The 18,515-nt window shown below is 38.0% G+C and overlaps 1 long non-coding RNA gene and 19 other non-coding genes across 20 annotated transcripts; 1 reads left to right on the forward strand and 19 right to left on the reverse strand.

Moving 5' to 3' along the window:
- Positions 1-5,967: 5,967 nt before the first annotated feature.
- Positions 5,968-6,086, reverse strand: LOC139991806 (5S ribosomal RNA). The gene has a single exon (XR_011800928.1). It is a non-coding gene; the product is annotated as a 5S ribosomal RNA (ribosomal RNA).
- Positions 6,087-6,294: 208 nt separating this feature from the next.
- LOC139991807 (5S ribosomal RNA) lies at positions 6,295-6,413 on the reverse strand. Its single transcript, XR_011800929.1, has one exon. It is a non-coding gene; the product is annotated as a 5S ribosomal RNA (ribosomal RNA).
- Positions 6,414-6,621: 208 nt separating this feature from the next.
- Positions 6,622-6,740, reverse strand: LOC139991808 (5S ribosomal RNA). The gene has a single exon (XR_011800930.1). It is a non-coding gene; the product is annotated as a 5S ribosomal RNA (ribosomal RNA).
- Positions 6,741-6,948: 208 nt separating this feature from the next.
- Positions 6,949-7,067, reverse strand: LOC139991809 (5S ribosomal RNA). The gene has a single exon (XR_011800931.1). It is a non-coding gene; the product is annotated as a 5S ribosomal RNA (ribosomal RNA).
- A 208-nt stretch (positions 7,068-7,275) lies between these two features.
- Positions 7,276-7,394, reverse strand: LOC139991810 (5S ribosomal RNA). The gene has a single exon (XR_011800932.1). It is a non-coding gene; the product is annotated as a 5S ribosomal RNA (ribosomal RNA).
- A 208-nt stretch (positions 7,395-7,602) lies between these two features.
- Positions 7,603-7,721, reverse strand: LOC139991811 (5S ribosomal RNA). Its single transcript, XR_011800933.1, has one exon. It is a non-coding gene; the product is annotated as a 5S ribosomal RNA (ribosomal RNA).
- Positions 7,722-7,928: 207 nt separating this feature from the next.
- Positions 7,929-8,047, reverse strand: LOC139991829 (5S ribosomal RNA). The gene has a single exon (XR_011800950.1). It is a non-coding gene; the product is annotated as a 5S ribosomal RNA (ribosomal RNA).
- A 207-nt stretch (positions 8,048-8,254) lies between these two features.
- LOC139991812 (5S ribosomal RNA) lies at positions 8,255-8,373 on the reverse strand. The gene has a single exon (XR_011800934.1). It is a non-coding gene; the product is annotated as a 5S ribosomal RNA (ribosomal RNA).
- Positions 8,374-8,582: 209 nt separating this feature from the next.
- On the reverse strand, positions 8,583-8,701 carry LOC139991824 (5S ribosomal RNA). Its single transcript, XR_011800945.1, has one exon. It is a non-coding gene; the product is annotated as a 5S ribosomal RNA (ribosomal RNA).
- A 207-nt stretch (positions 8,702-8,908) lies between these two features.
- Positions 8,909-9,027, reverse strand: LOC139991813 (5S ribosomal RNA). The gene has a single exon (XR_011800935.1). It is a non-coding gene; the product is annotated as a 5S ribosomal RNA (ribosomal RNA).
- Positions 9,028-9,234: 207 nt separating this feature from the next.
- LOC139991814 (5S ribosomal RNA) lies at positions 9,235-9,353 on the reverse strand. Its single transcript, XR_011800936.1, has one exon. It is a non-coding gene; the product is annotated as a 5S ribosomal RNA (ribosomal RNA).
- A 208-nt stretch (positions 9,354-9,561) lies between these two features.
- LOC139991815 (5S ribosomal RNA) lies at positions 9,562-9,680 on the reverse strand. The gene has a single exon (XR_011800937.1). It is a non-coding gene; the product is annotated as a 5S ribosomal RNA (ribosomal RNA).
- A 207-nt stretch (positions 9,681-9,887) lies between these two features.
- On the reverse strand, positions 9,888-10,006 carry LOC139991830 (5S ribosomal RNA). The gene has a single exon (XR_011800951.1). It is a non-coding gene; the product is annotated as a 5S ribosomal RNA (ribosomal RNA).
- Positions 10,007-10,213: 207 nt separating this feature from the next.
- LOC139991817 (5S ribosomal RNA) lies at positions 10,214-10,332 on the reverse strand. The gene has a single exon (XR_011800939.1). It is a non-coding gene; the product is annotated as a 5S ribosomal RNA (ribosomal RNA).
- A 212-nt stretch (positions 10,333-10,544) lies between these two features.
- Positions 10,545-10,663, reverse strand: LOC139991818 (5S ribosomal RNA). Its single transcript, XR_011800940.1, has one exon. It is a non-coding gene; the product is annotated as a 5S ribosomal RNA (ribosomal RNA).
- Positions 10,664-10,872: 209 nt separating this feature from the next.
- Positions 10,873-10,991, reverse strand: LOC139991819 (5S ribosomal RNA). The gene has a single exon (XR_011800941.1). It is a non-coding gene; the product is annotated as a 5S ribosomal RNA (ribosomal RNA).
- Positions 10,992-11,203: 212 nt separating this feature from the next.
- On the reverse strand, positions 11,204-11,322 carry LOC139991820 (5S ribosomal RNA). Its single transcript, XR_011800942.1, has one exon. It is a non-coding gene; the product is annotated as a 5S ribosomal RNA (ribosomal RNA).
- A 209-nt stretch (positions 11,323-11,531) lies between these two features.
- LOC139991821 (5S ribosomal RNA) lies at positions 11,532-11,650 on the reverse strand. The gene has a single exon (XR_011800943.1). It is a non-coding gene; the product is annotated as a 5S ribosomal RNA (ribosomal RNA).
- A 207-nt stretch (positions 11,651-11,857) lies between these two features.
- Positions 11,858-11,976, reverse strand: LOC139991822 (5S ribosomal RNA). Its single transcript, XR_011800944.1, has one exon. It is a non-coding gene; the product is annotated as a 5S ribosomal RNA (ribosomal RNA).
- Positions 11,977-14,801: 2,825 nt separating this feature from the next.
- Positions 14,802-18,280, forward strand: LOC139991356 (uncharacterized). Its single transcript, XR_011800804.1, has 2 exons — positions 14,802-16,396; positions 18,076-18,280. It is a non-coding gene; the product is annotated as an uncharacterized lncRNA (long non-coding RNA).
- The last annotated feature ends 235 nt before the right edge of the window (positions 18,281-18,515 follow it).

Genomic DNA, 18,515 nt, shown 5'->3' on the forward strand with positions numbered 1-18,515 from the left:
TTTATTGTTTCTGCCTTGCAGCTTTGAAAAAGGAGATTTTTGATTGCAATTCTTTCTTGAAAGAAAAAGAAAGAGAAACAAAAAACGACGCTAATTTTAGAAAGCAAAAAGCAAATATATCAACGTAAGTTACTTTCAAGTGCATAATAAATAAAAGGAAAGTTCTTCTTTTTGTTAACTTAAAAACTTGATCTTTGTGGCTTTCCATCGCTTTTTCCTTCTTTTCATTATCTTCCTCGTTCATATCTTTCCTCTTTCTTGTCTTCTTGCTATTTCTTGTCGCGATCTATCCTTCCATCCTGATCATTCCCTCATATTCTTTATTTTATTATTCGTATTTTTCCGCATAGTATACATTTTATCACTTGCCTTTTTCCGGTATTTGTTTGTTATTTTTTCATTTCTGCACCTAAATCTTGCGATCATTGCTCGATGCCTTACCTGTACTCCGCTGCGAACAGCGCTTATAGGCACTCAGCCGCAGCATCTTTCTCCGGGTATCGTGCCATCCGCGCGATAGATCTGCCACTGTCACGCTGGCTGCTCAGAGAGCATTTCGTTTCTGAGCGTTCGCAGCGAAAGGGTTAAATACTCTGCTCTGTCTACTCTAACTTTCCAATATCCCTTGTTACATCTTCTTTCCGCGGTTTCTCATATTGTTCCTCTGCTGCCTCTGCTCATCTCGGTCTATCAAATCTACGAGCATCTGTTCCGTTACCATTAGGTTTCGTCTATCTGTCTGTCTGTTCCTTTCTGTTCATAGCACCTCGTTTTAGCCCTCTCCCACTTCCACATTTCCTCTTCCAGCTTCAAACTGATCTCTCTCCAATATTCCTTGATTATTTTGTTTCTACCCCTCGTTTTCGTTCGTTTTTTTTATTTAGCTGCTCTTCTGCCGGCGTCAATTCATATTCCATCTCTTCCAGTATTATATGCATGGAGAAAATAGTAAATGGACTGTTTAAACACTGTTTTAATATTTGAATGCCATTCTACATGTTTTCGATAATATTCGCCGATAACCTTGTAGCGACGTAGAGTCATAAGACGAGGTGAAGCGAAAGCGTCTCATGTTGCTGTTGTGCCTCGGAACACGGACACACCGCCTCGACACACGAAATTAGCGTTAGATTATCTCTAGGCAAAAACAATGTCGCCGTGGAGGGTAACCGTCGTTCTAAGACTAATTTGAATCTTCCGACTTCTCCCCGACCAGTATAAATAAACAGACACGATCGCGAGCGGGCAGTTAATATCATCGAATTATTACCGAGTCATTATTTGCGAATTAACGGAGTATACGAGTCTGAGTTATCCGCGAGCATTTTATTATCTATCTTCGCGACTACGATTGTACGAACGTCTATCGACGGAACTTATCAACCTTTATAATAATATCTATTTGAAATATACTTGACGGTTGCAATAGTAATCTTTTCGGCGTTATAATTTAAATTCAATCTCCTCACATCATACGCCACAACCTAAAGGTTTTTCATTCCACTGGCCCAGGAAACACACTATGTATGTATACAGCGTAATCTCGACAGAATGGAGGCGTGATACTTACAAAACTATTCTTAACGCGTTAAATATCACGGTGGTCATTGGTGACTTACGTCATGAAATTCATTAGAGCGAATAATGTATGAATTTGGTTAAATAAAATTGTCAGCGTATCATATTACAGAATGATGAGAATAAGGTAAATTTCATAGAAATTATAAAATATAAAAAATTCTCAACAATCTAAATGATGTGGGTAACACTGTTGAAAAAAAGTGCGTAGATACGAAAAAGTATTTTGCAAAAATTAAATGTTATTGTGTAGATACATACATATTATAAACCATATATCTAAGCCAAAATTATAAATATATTATTTACCTAATCTAACTTTCGTCTCTTATTTTTAATGTCTTCCTGCTTCTTCTTCTTCTTCTTCCTCTTCTACTTCGTTGTTTTCGTTATCTTTTTTTTTGTAATTTTTTATTATTCAATTCATGTGAATCTTCAGCGATTACCTGCATATTCCAGAATAAATAAAGAATTTCAGAATATTCAACAAAATATAAGTACATTACAAGCAAATAAAATAAGTTCGAGAACTAATGGAACTTTAATACTTTTTTCAGAAGAACTATTGAGCTTCGACCCTTTTCTGAGGCTTTTATTTCTTACAATGAGTACGATACAATGAAAAAATTGAAAATAATGCTAACGGTTAATTTTGCAGTGCATTTTTTAAATAGATTTCCAGCGGTCCTAAGGTGTAGAACCACCTCCTAAAGTTATGGAAAATAATGTTTCGACACACTGTATATGCATTTTTAAAGAAATATTTTCATTTTTGAATTAAAATGATTTTAATTATTGCTATAATATAGTCTTATCTAAAGTTACGATTTTCTAAGAAATTTATACAGTACGAAATATTTTATCCTTTAACTAACTTTACAGAAAAAAGTCAAGGCGTTTCAAATTGAATAAACATGCTAGCTAATTTGTTGCGGTATACATATAGATAGGTACATTCTATACATGTATATTTACTGAATATTCAATAGCTTACAAATGATTATTTTCAAGTTATACATATGTATATTTTGGTTTCTTTATTTAAAGGCAATAAAGATCATAAATGATTTTTGACAAGCTATCTTTAAACTGTTTAGTACATCAAATATATTTATAAAAAGTAAAATTCATATAAGATTTCCTGGATAAAAAGTTGTCACGCTGTTGAACAAACATGTTAAGCTATTCTTAATAATTTCTCCACATATAAAGTGCTTGTCACCCTCCAATCAAGACAAAAGATCCAACGAAGGTTCTATCAAGTGACATGCCCGGTGCACGAAGTTCAGTGCACTGCATTCATCGCTTTCACCGTTTCCACCCCTATAACAAGTGCGCACAATTACCCTTCGCTGTGCGTGCTGCGCTAGGGTGAAACGATGATGGCGGATCTCAAACGCTGTGCTCGTCGCGGTTGCAATGTTCGTCGAAGTGCGTGCACATCGTTGACACGCAGGCATCGTTTAGAAAATTCCTGTTCGTTTGCCGGCGGCGCGGCACGGCGTAGTCGTTCAAAGGGGCACGCTGATGCGAAGGAGCGCTGTCATATCGACCACATTCTTTATACTTTATACGCTTGCATCTCTCGTCTCCTAAAGGTTTTATGGAAACGTGACATTACGGGGATTAAGATAATCAATATCAGCAAGATCAGACGTATACCATGGTAGGAAAAATCTAGCATTATTTTTCTTTCTTTTTTTTAATCATATATCAAATTTTTCACATTGTGTGTAAATTTTGTTTACACTCTATTAACATAAATGCAAAGTATTGTGGAACTGGATTGCGCACTTTCTATTTGAAATGAAAATAACAAATTACCTCGAATTACCTTAAATTTATTTGAAAATAAAGTTGTTTGCGAATAAATTCCAAAATCTTATTCGAGTAAATTATTCTTAAATAATTTGCGAAATATTTGATTATTTGAAATAAGAATAGAGGAATAGAGGACAATAAATAAATGTCTTTTGTGCATGAGAAATTGTATGAGGAACATAATATCATTTTTTCGGATCAACAAGCGAGAAAGTTAAAAAGTATAAAAAGGTTACACTTGCACGTGCAAATACGTTTGCTATAAAAAGAGTAGAAGTTCCGTATATCATTAATAAATATGATATAAAATAATATTTAGTATAAAACAAATATAAAAAAAAAGTTTTATTTGAATAATTATTTGAATAAAAGTTTGCTGGTCAATCCTCTCTTAGAATTACGGAATAACAAAAAAAAAAAAAAAATGGCAAATAAATGGTAAAAGAATGATGAAAAATATCGAAAGCAGCATCGATTGGTGGATAACAGGACGTTATTATTTTATTTATTGTGCTTTTTTTTATTGTGCTATTAAATGGACGACGACTTTTTTCATAAATTCTAACAATAACGTGAACGTCATCGATCATAGTCAGGAAAACAATAATCAGGAAAAAAATAATCACGACACAGTTATTGGCAATGTTGATCGCTTTTGCACATACACGAACCATCAATTTTTTATGTTTGAGTTAAGCTTTCGTGCTATTCGATAAAATAGTGGAATACGATAAAAATATTATTATTTCTAACAAAAATAAACGAAAGTAAATATTTTACACATATTTTTGCATAAACTTTAGAAATTTATTTTTTTGTATTAACAGAGATACAAATTAATACAATTTTTCACGTTGTATCCTAATTTGAGCTACGAGGATTTGAGGGTTAAGGACGTTATGGGAAGAAAAATAAGGAGTAAATAAGTAGATAAAACTGAACAAGAATTAGCAATGCATCTTCATCGGAAATGCAAAATATTGATTTTCTAGAAAAACAATTTTGAAAATCCATCAGATATACACGTAAGCACTAACTGTAACTTCTATTCCTGTTTTTATTTGTAAACGGAGACAGTGTTGCGATTTCTTTCTTGTCTTCGGTACATCGTTAATAAGATTTTTATTTGGTAATAAAAATAAAACTGATGGTACAGACCGACAGCTACATCAATGGTAGCAGCTAATCATGGCAATGTTGGTGTTTACAAATACAGTGCAATATACAGTGACCCATGACTACGAAACATTTTGAAATTTTATCAGCAGTGCAATGAAACCCGATCATCATAATATTACTTGGTAATATTTCAAAGTGATCTGAAGATGTATAAATATATTAGCGTACGTGTATATGTTAGATATTATATATTAGCGGCAATGCATCTTCATGACAATTAATGGTCGATAGCCCGTCACTATTTAGCCTTACCGTAATTTATGGCTGGACTGAGGGCCCAATATAGAGCACGGCAGAGTGCTTGAGTAAATGTTTCGAAAATAATCGATAGCCGGCGACTCGAAGTCGCCGAGCTATGAGGTGTCGACGATATAACAGTTTAGAGCTTAGAGGATGCGTGAGATAATTTAACAATATATTAAGGCAGAGATAATGGCGATCCGATGTTGCATCGTTAAAGAATGCAGACTTTGTTTAAAGAATCTGACCATAGGACGAGGGGAAACAACAATGCATTTTTGGTAAAAGGATTGTGAGAGACTGCACGGCAATTATCTCGGAATTACGAAAGAGTAAAATCTTCTTAGATTAAAGTTATAACATATACATATGTAGAAATTACAAGTCACTTGCTGCTAACGTATATATACTATAACTTATAAGGGAAGTTCGGCCACTCGAAGATTCAAACAAATTGGAATCTTTGCACAAATGTAGTTCGTGTGAGGTTAATAAAAGAACAATTATTCTTCTCCTTGAGTTTTATTCAGGATATAAAAAATTATTGACTTTCTTATGCAATCCTGGAGCTTCCGTTGCATAAAATCTGACAATGCAAGTTTCAAGTTGCAGAATGCAGTGGTTCGAAAGTTATGACTATATAAAACTGGGCATTAAAGCATTTTATATGTCATTTGACACCATACTGGCTTCTATTCATACGTCCAATGAGTGGAACACACAGAGAGCACCTAATTGATGCGGAGACATCAGTAGTCACATGCTCTTGACATCTGATTAGCTCTATAAAAAGTTTATTATGTTCCGATCGCTTCCATCAACGATGCCATCGAATCGATGTTGTTATGACGATAAAACGGCGGCACAAAAATTCGCACAGGCGATCGGCAAAGTCATCGTCATGAATACGATTTCTACCTCTCATCCAGTTCCTTAGCTGACCGCCAATTGGATTCTATATTATGCGGAGGCTTATCATCAGGAGCTATAGTTAAATTCGTCAAAAATTAGTATGTACTAGTTTGATCAACCGTCCCACGCCGGCCGAAAAATTGGTACTGATTCAAACTTAATATTTTTTTCTACGATTATACATCATTAAAAAAAAAAAAAAACATAAATGCAAAATATGATGGGAAAATAAAAAAATGCCAACACCACACGGAGTTCCCAAGCGGTCACCCATCTAAGTACTATCCGTGCCCAGCGTTGCTTAACTTTCGTGATCGGACGAGAACGAGTGCTCTCAACGCGGTATGAGCGTTGGCTGAGAAAAGTAGTTTTGGTAGTCGATATTGACGTGCAGAGAACTATTCAGTTGACCGTGAATCTCTGAACAGGACAGACGTCTCAGCCCAAAAGGGATACTAGGCGTAGGTCCCGCCAGAGAGGGCGTCAATTCATACAGTCATTCAGTAATTGGAAAAAAAAACAAAAAAAAAAAAAAACGCAGAATATGGAAAGAAAATAAAAAAATGCCAACACCACACGGAGTTCCCAAGCGGTCACCCATCTAAGTACTATCCGTGCCCAGCGTTGCTTAACTTTCGTGATCGGACGAGAACGAGTGCTCTCAACGCGGTATGAGCGTTGGCTGAAAGAAGTAGTTTTGGTAGTCGATATTGACGTGCAGAGAACTATTCAGTTGACCGTGAATCTCTGAACAGGACAGACGTCTCAGCCCAAAAGGGATACTAGGCGTAGGTCCCGCCAGAGAGGGCATCAATTCATACAGTCATTCAGTAATTGGAAAAAAAAACAAAAAAAAAAAAAAACGCAGAATATGGAAAGAAAATAAAAAAATGCCAACACCACACGGAGTTCCCAAGCGGTCACCCATCTAAGTACTATCCGTGCCCAGCGTTGCTTAACTTTCGTGATCGGACGAGAACGAGTGCTCTCAACGCGGTATGAGCGTTGGCTGAGAAAAGTAGTTTTGGTAGTCGATATTGACGTGCAGAGAACTATTCAGTTGACCGTGAATCTCTGAACAGGACAGACGTCTCAGCCCAAAAGGGATACTAGGCGTAGGTCCCGCCAGAGAGGGCGTCAATTCATACAGTCATTCAGTAATTGGAAAAAAAAACAAAAAAAAAAAAAAACGCAGAATATGGAAAGAAAATAAAAAAATGCCAACACCACACGGAGTTCCCAAGCGGTCACCCATCTAAGTACTATCCGTGCCCAGCGTTGCTTAACTTTCGTGATCGGACGAGAACGAGTGCTCTCAACGCGGTATGAGCGTTGGCTGAAAGAAGTAGTTTTGGTAGTCGATATTGACGTGCAGAGAACTATTCAGTTGACCGTGAATCTCTGAACAGGACAGACGTCTCAGCCCAAAAGGGATACTAGGCGTAGGTCCCGCCAGAGAGGGCATCAATTCATACAGTCATTCAGTAATTGGAAAAAAAAACAAAAAAAAAAAAAAACGCAGAATATGGAAAGAAAATAAAAAAATGCCAACACCACACGGAGTTCCCAAGCGGTCACCCATCTAAGTACTATCCGTGCCCAGCGTTGCTTAACTTTCGTGATCGGACGAGAACGAGTGCTCTCAACGCGGTATGAGCGTTGGCTGAGAAAAGTAGTTTTGGTAGTCGATATTGACGTGCAGAGAACTATTCAGTTGACCGTGAATCTCTGAACAGGACAGACGTCTCAGCCCAAAAGGGATACTAGGCGTAGGTCCCGCCAGAGAGGGCGTCAATTCATACAGTCATTCAGTAATTGGAAAAAAAAACAAAAAAAAAAAAAAACGCAGAATATGGAAAGAAAATAAAAAAATGCCAACACCACACGGAGTTCCCAAGCGGTCACCCATCTAAGTACTATCCGTGCCCAGCGTTGCTTAACTTTCGTGATCGGACGAGAACGAGTGCTCTCAACGCGGTATGAGCGTTGGCTGAAAGAAGTAGTTTTGCTAGTGGATATTGACGTGCAGAGAACTATTCAGTTGACCGTGAATCTCTGAACAGGACAGGCGTCTCAGCCCAAAAGGGATACCAGGCGTAGGTCCTGACAGAGAGGGCGTCAATTCATACAGTCATTCAGTGATAGGAAAAAAAAACAAAAAAAAAAAAAACGCAGAATATGGAAAGAAAATAAAAAAATGCCAACACCACACGGAGTTCCCAAGCGGTCACCCATCTAAGTACTATCCGTGCCCAGCGTTCCTTAACTTTCGTGATCGGACGAGAACGAGTGCTCTCAACGCGGTATGAGCGTTGGCTGAAAGAAGCAGTTTTGCTAGTGGATATTGACGTGCAGAGAACTATTCAGTTGACCGTGAATCTCTAAACAGGACAGACGTCTCAGCCCAAAAGGGATACCAGGCGTAGGTCCTGACAGAGAGGGCGTCAATTCATACAGTCATTCAGTGATAGGAAAAAAAAACAAAAAAAAAAAAAACGCAGAATATGGAAAGAAAATAAAAAAATGCCAACACCACACGGAGTTCCCAAGCGGTCACCCATCTAAGTACTATCCGTGCCCAGCGTTGCTTAACTTTCGTGATCGGACGAGAACGAGTGCTCTCAACGCGGTATGAGCGTTGGCTGATAAAAGTAGTCTTGCTAGTCGATATTGACGTGCAGAGTACTATTCAGTTGACCGTGAATCTCTAAACAGGACAGACGTCTCAGCCCAAAAGGGATACCAGGCGTAGATCCCGCCAGAGAGGGCGTCAATTCATACAGTCATTCAGTAATTGGAAAAAAAAACAAAAAAAAAAAAAAAACGCAGAATATGGAAAGAAAATAAAAAAATACCAACACCACACGGAGTTCCCAAGCGGTCACCCATCTAAGTACTATCCGTGCCCAGCGTTGCTTAACTTTCGTGATCGGACGAGAACGAGTGCTCTCAACGCGGTATGAGCGTTGGCTGAAAGAAGTAGTTTTGCTAGTGGATATTGACGTGCAGAGAACTATTCAGTTGACCGTGAATCTCTGAACAGGACAGGCGTCTCAGCCCAAAAGGGATACCAGGCGTAGGTCCTGACAGAGAGGGCGTCAATTCATACAGTCATTCAGTGATAGGAAAAAAAAACAAAAAAAAAAAAAACGCAGAATATGGAAAGAAAATAAAAAAATGCCAACACCACACGGAGTTCCCAAGCGGTCACCCATCTAAGTACTATCCGTGCCCAGCGTTGCTTAACTTTCGTGATCGGACGAGAACGAGTGCTCTCAACGCGGTATGAGCGTTGGCTGAAAGAAGTAGTTTTGCTAGTGGATATTGACGTGCAGAGAACTATTCAGTTGACCGTGAATCTCTAAACAGGACAGACGTCTCAGCCCAAAAGGGATACCAGGCGTAGGTCCTGACAGAGAGGGCGTCAATTCATACAGTCATTCAGTGATAGGAAAAAAAAACAAAAAAAAAAAAAACGCAGAATATGGAAAGAAAATAAAAAAATGCCAACACCACACGGAGTTCCCAAGCGGTCACCCATCTAAGTACTATCCGTGCCCAGCGTTGCTTAACTTTCGTGATCGGACGAGAACGAGTGCTCTCAACGCGGTATGAGCGTTGGCTGAGAAAAGTAGTTTTGGTAGTCGATATTGACGTGCAGAGAACTATTCAGTTGACCGTGAATCTCTGAACAGGACAGACGTCTCAGCCCAAAAGGGATACTAGGCGTAGGTCCCGCCAGAGAGGGCGTCAATTCATACAGTCATTCAGTAATTGGAAAAAAAAACAAAAAAAAAAAAAAACGCAGAATATGGAAAGAAAATAAAAAAATGCCAACACCACACGGAGTTCCCAAGCGGTCACCCATCTAAGTACTATCCGTGCCCAGCGTTGCTTAACTTTCGTGATCGGACGAGAACGAGTGCTCTCAACGCGGTATGAGCGTTGGCTGAAAGAAGTAGTTTTGCTAGTGGATATTGACGTGCAGAGAACTATTCAGTTGACCGTGAATCTCTGAACAGGACAGGCGTCTCAGCCCAAAAGGGATACCAGGCGTAGGTCCTGACAGAGAGGGCGTCAATTCATACAGTCATTCAGTGATAGGAAAAAAAAACAAAAAAAAAAAAAACGCAGAATATGGAAAGAAAATAAAAAAATGCCAACACCACACGGAGTTCCCAAGCGGTCACCCATCTAAGTACTATCCGTGCCCAGCGTTCCTTAACTTTCGTGATCGGACGAGAACGAGTGCTCTCAACGCGGTATGAGCGTTGGCTGAAAGAAGCAGTTTTGCTAGTGGATATTGACGTGCAGAGAACTATTCAGTTGACCGTGAATCTCTAAACAGGACAGACGTCTCAGCCCAAAAGGGATACCAGGCGTAGGTCCTGACAGAGAGGGCGTCAATTCATACAGTCATTCAGTGATAGGAAAAAAAAACAAAAAAAAAAAAAACGCAGAATATGGAAAGAAAATAAAAAAATGCCAACACCACACGGAGTTCCCAAGCGGTCACCCATCTAAGTACTATCCGTGCCCAGCGTTGCTTAACTTTCGTGATCGGACGAGAACGAGTGCTCTCAACGCGGTATGAGCGTTGGCTGATAAAAGTAGTCTTGCTAGTCGATATTGACGTGCAGAGTACTATTCAGTTGACCGTGAATCTCTAAACAGGACAGTCGTCTCAGCCCAAAAGGGATACCAGGCGTAGATCCCGCCAGAAGGGGCGTCAATTCATACAGTCATTCAGTGATTGGAAAAAGAAACAAAAAAAAAAAAAAACAAATGCAAAATATGGAAAGAAAATAAAAAAATGCCAACACCACACGGAGTTCCCAAGCGGTCACCCATCTAAGTACTATCCGTGCCCAGCGTTGCTTAACTTTCGTGATCGGACGAGAACGAGTGCTCTCAACGCGGTATGAGCGTTGGCTGAAAGAAGTAGTTTTGCTAGTGGATATTAACGTGCAGAGAACTATTCAGTTGACCGTGAATCTCCGAACTGGACAGGCGTGTCAGCCCAAAAGGGATACTAGGCGTAGGTCCCGCCAGAGAGGGCGTCAATTCATACAGTCATTCAGTAATTGGAAAAAAAAACAAAAAAAGAAAAAAAACGCAGAATATGGAAAGAAAATAAAAAAATGCCAACACCACACGGAGTTCCCAAGCGGTCACCCATCTAAGTACTATCCGTGCCCAGCGTTGCTTAACTTTCGTGATCGGACGAGAACGAGTGCTCTCAACGCGGTATGAGCGTTGGCTGATAAAAGTAGTCTTGCTAGTCGATATTGACGTGCAGAGTACTATTCAGTTGACCGTGAATCTCTAAACAGGACAGTCGTCTCAGCCCAAAAGGGATACCAGGCGTAGATCCCGCCAGAAGGGGCGTCAATTCATACAGTCATTCAGTGATTGGAAAAAGAAACAAAAAAAAAAAAAAACAAATGCAAAATATGGAAAGAAAATAAAAAAATGCCAACACCACACGGAGTTCCCAAGCGGTCACCCATCTAAGTACTATCCGTGCCCAGCGTTGCTTAACTTTCGTGATCGGACGAGAACGAGTGCTCTCAACGCGGTATGAGCGTTGGCTGAAAGAAGTAGTTTTGCTAGTGGATATTAACGTGCAGAGAACTATTCAGTTGACCGTGAATCTCCGAACTGGACAGGCGTGTCAGCCCAAAAGGGATACTAGGCGTAGGTCCCGCCAGAGAGGGCGTCAATTCATACAGTCATTCAGTAATTGGAAAAAAAAACAAAAAAAGAAAAAAAACGCAGAATATGGAAAGAAAATAAAAAAATGCCAACACCACACGGAGTTCCCAAGCGGTCACCCATCTAAGTACTATCCGTGCCCAGCGTTGCTTAACTTTCGTGATCGGACGAGAACGAGTGCTCTCAACGCGGTATGAGCGTTGGCTGAAAAAAGTAGCTTTGCTAGTCGATATTAACGTGCAGAGAACTATTCAGTTTACCGTGAATCTCTGAACAGGACAGGCGTCTCAGCCCAAAAGGGATACCAGGCGTAGGTCCTGACAGAGAGGGCGTCAATTCATACAGTCATTCAGTGATAGGAAAAAAAAACAAAAAAAAAAAAAACGCAGAATATGGAAAGAAAATAAAAAAATGCCAACACCACACGGAGTTCCCAAGCGGTCACCCATCTAAGTACTATCCGTGCCCAGCGTTGCTTAACTTTCGTGATCGGACGAGAACGAGTGCTCTCAACGCGGTATGAGCGTTGGCTGAGAAAAGTAGTTTTGGTAGTCGATATTGACGTGCAGAGAACTATTCAGTTGACCGTGAATCTCTGAACAGGACAGGCGTGTCAGCCCAAAAGGGATACTAGGCGTAGGTCCCGCCAGAGAGGGCGTCAATTCATACAGCCATTCAGTGATTGGAAAAAATTCATGCGAGCCCTATATCAACAATAAAATAAAAAAACTACAACTAGACAAGAGCTACATACTATCCAAATTAAGTAATCTAAAATACAACTGTTCCTACGACAGAAGACTTTGAATTCCTAAAGTACCTGCTATGCAAAATAAAATCACAACTGAAACAAGAATTCGCAAATTCTATAAACCATTACTGGACAAACAAAATAAAAAATATCTCCAAAAACGACTCGACCAGAATGTTCCCGCAAATAAATCAAATTTTCAGACCAAAAGAACAAAACCCCATCCCACCTCTCACACTGCCTCCAGAAAAAGCCTCCCTCATCCCGTTGCTGTATAGCGATACACAACACCAACAAAAACACCGAGGATAACTTCATAATAACTAAAACAACGGAAAAACTAGACATTATCGGCATCCACTTTTCCAAAACACACACACAAAACGAACACATGGACCGAGAACAACTAAACAGAATTATCATCGCCGAAACAAACAAACTCAAAAATGAAATAGAACAAGACATAACGCTAAATAAAACAGTCTGCGCATTCTCAAACGAAAACACTTCAGACAACACCAAACAACCGGAACCAGAAATAAACTACTTTACAAATTACAACCAACTAAAAATAATCTCCAAACTAAACACCAAAAAATCCTCCGGATTCGACGGCATTCCAAACATTCTGCTCAAACGCTTACCGAACAAAATAAAATGGTATTACACAGTACTCTTCAACAAAGCGTTAAATGACACGTATTTTCCCAGAAAATGGAAAAAAGCCAATTAATAGCCATTACAAAAAAAATAAAGACGGCTCATCACCTGCAAACCTACGACCTATAAGTCTCCTCCCCAACATAAACAAAGTATTCGAAATAATCACAAACAACCCCCTAGCCTCCTTCTGCATAAAAAATGACATAATCCCAGAAAACTAATTTGGCTTTCGGCACAAACACTCCATAATTCACGCAATAAACAAACTTACGTCGGACATCTGCTGGGCGCTAAACGCAAAATGAGAATGAGTGCTCTCAACGAGGTATGAGCGTTGGCTGAAAGAAGTAGTTTTGCTACTCAATATTAACATGCAGAAAACTACTTAAAAGGACATACGAATATGTGCGGAGATGAACGTATTTGAATCCAGATGTGTAAAATGTCACCTGCCTCCGTTTTCAAACACTAGGTTTTGCCAAAACAAAACACGCTTCTCGTTCACAACTGATCTCTATTGAGAGGATTGTTTTCGTTTCTTTTTGTTACCTCTCAATATAGTACGCGTTCGTTAGACGTCCCCGACTGTGGTCATATACGCCTTCTTCCGAGTATTTGTAAGAAAGACCTTAGGGATATCGATGGCTCATTAGGCCTGTTGGCACTTACGTTTTGTCGCGGCCTTGCTTATGTTTCGTCGGTCTCTCGTAAACAGTCTATTATCACAGACGAAATGTCACAGACAAAATCCGACTAAACAAAGTGATAAGATAGCGAAATTCCAAACGTCTTAGCATGAGTGACCATCGGGATAACATCCGGTCACTCTATCCGTTCTCAGAAATATCTTGTCTTTTAAATACTGATTACTTATTATCAAACACCCTGTACATTGCAAAAAGGTTTCTGTAAGTGTCCAAATACTTTCGTGAGCCGCTATGCATACACGAACAAAAACAGAGGTCTGTTAAATCGGGTTTCACAGGTAGTATATCAAATGGACATTTAAAACCATTTTCTCAAAACAAAGCATTACACGCTAAAATTTTATTTTTCATTTATGATTTATTTTTCACGACAAATAACCTTCATCCCGATCATATCGTGGCATTACGATTGCAGAAATACCTTCTATAAAGACAAATACGTTTTATTCATATTTGTGCGTACCTCCATTTTTCTGGCAGGCTGGAATTCATGTGCGCATGTATACGTTTCGTAACTGCAACGGGTTTATCGCGAGCCCAGCTGGCGTGGTTCCATAAACTACGCTCGTAAAAACTGTGCAGGTTTCCCCTCGTGAGCTTAAAACTGCTGCTGCAATGAGAAAGTATAAGCTTGGTCGGAAGGGATGGAATTAAGTTCTTCGATGTACACGTACGCACAGGTTAACACAACCGGAAACGGTCCAGGATTCCTCCTCCTCGCGCGTATGTGTATGTAGGTCAAAGGAGAATCATTCCTTTACACACTTTCCTCTCGAGGATACTTAATCGTGCTCCATCGATCCAGCCCGGTTCTCCTGCGGAAGCAACTTCAATAACTTTTTGAGTAGCTCATCTTTTGCTCGACATTATTATGTAACTACAAAGAATGGAGAGCTAGTGCGCCAATCCTTGTATCGTGCAAACTTTTAAAAGTTTGACACCCATACTTCAGAGATGAAGATCCTTTATGATTTGACTTTTCCTATTCAATCGCTGTTAATAATGTCGTTGACATTATACGTAGGTCAGTCAATAAATAACTTACTTCTTCCTTTAATTTTTAAAAGATTACTGGCTTCTGTACAGTAACGCCGTGTAGTGCAGCGGTGCGTGGCGAGAGCCTGCGCGTGACGTCATCAGTAGTTGCAAGATGGCCATCGGTATTCGCGCACGTGCTTGACGTTTCCATGGTAAATATAGTTTATATAATTATTTATAAGTGATTTAGCCTAAATAAAGGACAAACGTTAACACATTTCGCTATACGTTACCTGATATGTGTGAGACCCAACAAAGACATTTAATTGTTACTAGATGATTACATAGATGCAATATTGTTATTGGTAGTAGTAAGTGCTAACTTGATCTATCTGATATTATACGTTAGACACGAAGCATTAAATAACAAATGCGTCCAAGTTTGAGATACGTGTTGTTATATGATCCTTGTGGGCAAATTCTATTGCGCAAATTTCAGTAGCAATAATGGGAAAACTCATCTTACAATCCGCGCTTTCACCATGTTATTTTCGTGTTTGCCCGAATGAAGAAACACATTTTTTTTTTATTTATTTAATTTGTACTTTACAATTTGTTCAGCTGGACATTTGGTAAATTTTTCTAACTTTATTGCTAAATAACATGTTTGTCTACTTTATTCTTTAATGAGGTCAGTGGCATGTTTTCTTTTTAGTCTTCTTTTTATATGAGTTTTGTTCTTTTCAGCAGCCAGCTGGTTTGGATGTGTTGCCATTCTTTCCTTGTACTTTTTTGCGTATCTGCCGATTTCTTTTTTGACCATTGATATTTTTAGGTTTTTGCGTATATCCTTGTTTCTAACATATCATGGAACGTTGGCTATTGTTCTGAATATCTTCAGTTGTAGTGACTCTAATTTGTTTATGTGACTCATTGCTGCTGTCCCCCATAGTGGTATTCAGTACGTCCAAATTGGTTTTATTATGGTTTTGTAAATTTTTAGTTTATTTTCCATGCTGAGTTTACAGTTTCGACTAGTTAGCCAATACAACAGTCTTGTTTTTATCTGTATTTTGTCTATAAGTGATTTAGTATATTGCTTCCATATAAGTTGCGTGTTTAAGTGGAGTCCTAGGTATTTAATGTGCTTTGTTTGTGTTATGTGTGTGCCATTCAATTAGATATTTGGTAGTTTCTGTTTCCATAGTGTAAATATAATATGGTTACATTTATTGGGGTTTGCTTTTATTTGTTTACCTTGCAGTCACTTTTATATTTTTGTTATATGCTCTTGTAGTAATGTGACTGCTGTTTATGGATTAGTATGCCTGAGTAGTACAGTTGTGTCATCTGCGAATGTCAGTATTTTGCTGTTGGTAGTTGGTTTATTAGCCATATACAATATGTATAATATTGGTCCTAAGACGCTTCCTTGCAGTACTCTGCCTTGATGTCTTAGCTTTAGAATATGTGTTATTTATTTTTGCTACAAAAGTTATATCGCTTAGGTATGATTTAAGTAAGTGATGAATTTGTTCTAAGAAATGTTTTTTGATTATTTGTAAGAGGCTTTTATGGTTCACATTGCTTTCTTAATGTTCACGAAGAGAGCTGTACAATATTGTTTTTTTTCTATTGCTAGTAAAATTTCATTGAGGAGCCTGTGCATTTGTTCTATCGTGGAATGTTTGTTTCTGAATCCAAATTGGTGATCTGGTATTAATTTATCTTTTTCTATTGTTAGTTTTAGGCGGATGAATATTATTTTTTCTAGTATTTTGGAAGAAACAAGAAGTAATGATATTGGCCTGTAAGATCTAGTTTGACGTGGCTTGGTCTTTGCCTGGCTTAGGTAATATTATGATCTGTGTTAGTTTCCATAAATTAGGGAAGTATTGAATTCTTAAAATTGTATTGAATATTATTATCATTAATCGTATTGCTTTTGGGGGAAGTTTTTTAAAGATTTTACTATTGATTATGTTGGATCCTGGTGCTTTATTGTTTTTTGTTTTCTTGATTATGATTCTAATTTCTTGTGCTGCTGTATTCGGTACAGAATAGTGCTTGTCAGTTGAGCTACTAGTATTTCGTGCATTTATGTCTGAATGATATTTGGAGTTGTTAACATTAATGGATTAAATGTGTTACAAAGGTGGTTGGAAAATTCTTCAGCTTGCTCTTTGTTGCTTCTGGCCCATGTGTTGTCTGTTTTTCTAATTGCTGGGATTAGTTTTATTGACTTCTTTATTTTGTTCGTGGCTTTCCATAGAGAGTAGTTGGCATTCTTGTGCGCAGAGAGTGTTTCTATGTATTTTGAGAATTCGTTATTATTATGATCTTTTATTTTACTTTTTACTTCCTTTGCGAGTTTGTTTAGATGTTTTTTGTTTTCACATGTTCTATGTTTTTGCCATTTTGCTTTCGCTTCCCTTTTTTCTCTGATTTTGTCAAGGATATCTGTTTAAATTATTTTTGTTTGCCTGTTGTTTGGTTCATAAATAGTAGTTGCACATGCTGTTTCTTGTATAATTTCTGTCAATGTTGTTACTACCTGTTCGATGTGTTTGGATGTTTGTGGAATATTGCAGTTGATTTTGCAATTGTTGATTGAAAATACTGTTCCCATTTTTGTAATGTCATTTTGTGTTGCAGTGGTGCATATATTGCTGACATTTGGAAGGAATTGCTGTTAGTTTGTATTGTAACGGTGGTTGTTTGAACATGTTCCTGACTAATTTGACTATATAAGTGGTGTTTGATATCGTTTCCTATTATCACTTGGCCCTTCTGTGTGTTTTTCCTAAGGGGTGTCTGATATCATAGGTGGTGTAATATGGTATTTTCATATAGCTTTTTGGCATGAAATGTATTTCTGAAACAAGTAATATATCAATATTATTGTTATACAGAAATGTTTTAGTTTCAAGGGCCCGTTGTTGTAGAACATTGGAGTTCCAAACTGCATTTTACTCACTTATCATTTTTGTTAGCATTTCAGTGTTTTTGATGGATTGTTTGATGGATTGTTTCTTGATTTCTGTAGCATTGTTATTGTTGTTGTTTTGGTTTTGGTTGTTTAAGGATTTTTGTTGAGTTTGGTTAGTTACATGTTCTATCAGTGAACTGAAAGAATTTTGGATTGGGATGTCTTGTAGCCACTGTTGCTTTTCTGTATCTGAAATTTTCATAGCTCTTGTGCCTGGTATTATTTTATGCTTTTTGTGAGCTGTTGCTACCTTCCAGTTTTCATCTTGATAGGAGAGTTCGTCATTGTAGGTGTTCTTCTCTTCCTTTTGCAATGTTTCCACTTCTTTTATAGCTGAACTTCCCTGTTCTTTGTTGAATGGTTGTTTTCAGTTTAGAGTATTTGTAGCTTTGTTTAAGTAGTATATTTCACCTTTGTTTGCTATTTTGATTAGCAGCATTTGTTACTTGCAGCTTTTACCAATTGGCATTTCGTTGACGTTTTAACCACATAAATTTACTAGTTGTCACACTTTCACTGGACAGTTTCTCACATCTGTTTAGCTCGACTGCTTGGGCAGAACTGTCCTGAAGGAACACATGGTTGGAAATTATTTCAACCAGTACGATGAAGCGAAAGATGCAATGTCAAAATGGTGTCAGGAAACTGGACGTAAATTGTTTAAAGATGCGATTTGTTGAATATAAGTTAAATATATATACGTTGAATATCAGATTACGTTAGTAATAAAATATTTTTTCTATATATTCATATTCTTCTTAAATAGAGGGAATAAATTAATTATTGACTACCGTACGTGCAAGTATTGCACTAAAGTTTGGAATCATTTCTAGTATTTGTCGGTTATGCAAGGGAAAAATATACGAAATAAATGTAATTTAATTTTATTTGGTTTAATAAAGTTTTTCTTGTTATGTTATTTCTATCGCATATTTTTATTGCTTTCATTATTTTTATATTTCATCTTCTTACTACATGTTTG

The sequence above is a fragment of the Bombus fervidus genome, chromosome 10 (assembly GCF_041682495.2).
Source record: "Bombus fervidus isolate BK054 chromosome 10, iyBomFerv1, whole genome shotgun sequence".
In the NCBI taxonomy this organism is placed as follows: domain Eukaryota; kingdom Metazoa; phylum Arthropoda; class Insecta; order Hymenoptera; family Apidae; genus Bombus; species Bombus fervidus.